Here is a 2,753-nt window from a genome sequence, read left to right on the forward strand (position 1 = left end):
CTTTCCCTTCGTTACCTAGTTTGTGTCTTGGGAAGTGAGTTGCAGAGCTAGTATCTGATGGCATAATATGCTTTTTATGCATTACATTTGATCCTGTATTCCTTTGTAGGCATATTGTAATAGAAATGTTGTGTTAGGGTGTAAATCATTTTACGTTTAATATTGAATTTTTTAAAAAGAAGCTTTTCTTCCATTGGACAAGAGTCCTCCATTGGTGAGTGACATGGTGTCCTTGTAGGGGAATTGTCTCACAGCTGAGATGCTGGGTGAGGTCCTCTGGGCACTCCAAAACTTAAACTCTCTGGATAATTTTCAGCTCCGGTCCAATTTACTTATGGTGTCCCTGCACACGGTCAGTGTGCCTTTCTAGCCTCACCTCTGCTTCAACTCCACCCTGTGCATGTGTGCACACAAGTGCACAAGCACACTGTTCTGTGTGTGACCACACCACCACTCATGCCAGGGGACACCAAGCACTGTGCTGGCCCACACAGGGCCCTCTGCTGAAAGTACCTCAACCAACCCCACCAGTGCAGCTGAATTCCTCTTGTCCATCATGACTCCTCACCCTGTTCTTCTCAGAGCACAATTTTCAACAGCCTTTATGGCATTTAACATATCTATATATATAAAAGCGAAATATGCAAATCGACCAGACGACGGAACAACTGGTTGGCTATGACACGCACTGACCACCAGGGGGCAGATGCTCAACACAGGAGCTGCCCCCAGTTTGCAGGCCCCGATTGCCTGATGGGGAGCCAGGAACTGGGGGTGGGTGGCGGCGGACACGGGTGGTGCTGGGGCTCCAATCACCCCTCCTGGTCTCCCCACACACAGAGGGCAGCCAGTGGTGGGGGGCAGGGCTGGCTGCCAGCAGCCAGGGAAGATCAGCCCTGACTGCAGGCCAGGCCCAGGGACCCTACCCTGCATGAATTTTGTGCGCTGGGCCTCTAGTTATGTTATAATCAGCTGTGAAGATGGCATCTGCTTTGGCTGACCGTGAGCCTCAAAGACAGGAAATGTCTCCCCCTGTTCATCTCCTCAGCAATAAGCACCTGAGTAAGTGCCAGGTAAGTGTCTGAAGGATGAACACAATATGTTAGTTCTTAAAGGTCTCTTCACCTGTCTGGATACTGCTGGGCTACTATTATCTTTCTGATTACTGAAGAATATCTTGCATAGTGCTTTTATTGTCAAACTAGAGGCCCAGTGCACAAATTCATGCACGGGTGGGGTCCAGCTGGCCCAGCCCCAATCGGGGCAGATTGGAGTTGGGCCAGCTGGGGGGAGGGGCCATGGGTGATTGGCTGGAGGGCCCTGCCCCCCAATTGGGGTGGGGAGGCCGATTGGGGGAGGGGCCAGCTGTGGACAGTGGGCTGGCCAGCCCTGTCCCCAGATGGGGTGGGGGGGGGGCTGATAGGGGCAGCAGCCTGGGGGAGGGGCTATGGGTGGTTGGCTGGCCAGCCCTGCCCTTGATCAGGGTGGGGGGGCCAATCTAGGGTGAAGCCGGGCAGGGGGAGGGGCTTCAGGAAGTTGGCTGGCTGGCCCCACCCCCTGATCAGGCCAGTTCGCTGGCCGCAGTGGGCGTCATAGCAACCAGTCATTCCAGTCGTTACGTTACAGCGTTCTGGTCACTGGCTTTTTACATACATATAGATCAGCGGTTCTCAACCTGTGGGTTGCGACCCCTTTGGGGGTCGAACAACCCTTTCACAGGGGTCGCCTAAGACCATCGGAAAACGCATATTGAATATATAATTACATATTGTTTTTGTGATTAATCACTATGCTTTAATTATGTTCAATTTGCAACAATGAAAATACATCCTGCATATCAGATATTTACATTACGATTTATAACAGTAGCAAAATTACAGTTATGAAGTAGCAACGAAAATAATTTTATGGTTGGGGGTCACCACAACATGAGGAACTGTATTAAAGGGTCGCGGCATTAGGAAGGTTGAGAACCACTGATATAGATGGTATTAGAGTTTTAATAATTCTTTTTCAGCTTACTATAATAAAAGAAGTAACACCAATTAAAACCCAGCTTGTCTTGGCCGGTTTGACTCAGCAGTTAGAGCGTCAGCCCAGGCACCTAAGGGTCGCAGGTACTATTCCCAGTCAAGGGCACATACCTGGGTTGCAGGTTCATGTGGTCAGGTCAGGGCATGTGCAAAAGGCAACCAATCAATGTGTCTCTCTCACATAGAAGTGTCTCTCTCTCTCTCTCTCTCTCTCTCTCTCTCTCTCTCTCTCTCTCTCTCTCTCTCTCCCCTCTCCCTCCCCTTCCATGGAAAAATCCTCAGGTGAGGATTTTTTTAAAAACACACCATCTTAAGTTAAAGATTTGAATCACTTTCTATATGGCATAATGATTGCAAGTGGTTCTCAGTGTCTCCTTTGATCTCTAGCTTTCATGTTATTTATTGTACTTTTAAAAAGTGAAGAAAGGCAAAAGATTTTTTGGGACGTACACAATCGTCAGTAGCTCTTAGGACATATAATGAACAAAGCTTTTGGCCAGCAGTCTCCCTTTAGGAATCTTTGGGAGAAATGCTAAGACAAGTGTATAAAATAAAAATGTGAGGGCGTTAAAAAAAAATACTGAAAAGAATCCCACCTATGCATTTGATAGTTTTGTCACCATTTTCCTCACCAACATACTGGAGGGAGCTTACAAGAAAAAACATGAAGGCAGGTAAAACTGAGAAAACATTTAACCTGGAAAAAAAAGAAAAATATTG

This window comes from Myotis myotis, unplaced genomic scaffold (genome assembly GCF_014108235.1).
Source record: "Myotis myotis isolate mMyoMyo1 unplaced genomic scaffold, mMyoMyo1.p scaffold_m19_p_7, whole genome shotgun sequence".
Lineage (NCBI taxonomy): Eukaryota > Metazoa > Chordata > Mammalia > Chiroptera > Vespertilionidae > Myotis > Myotis myotis.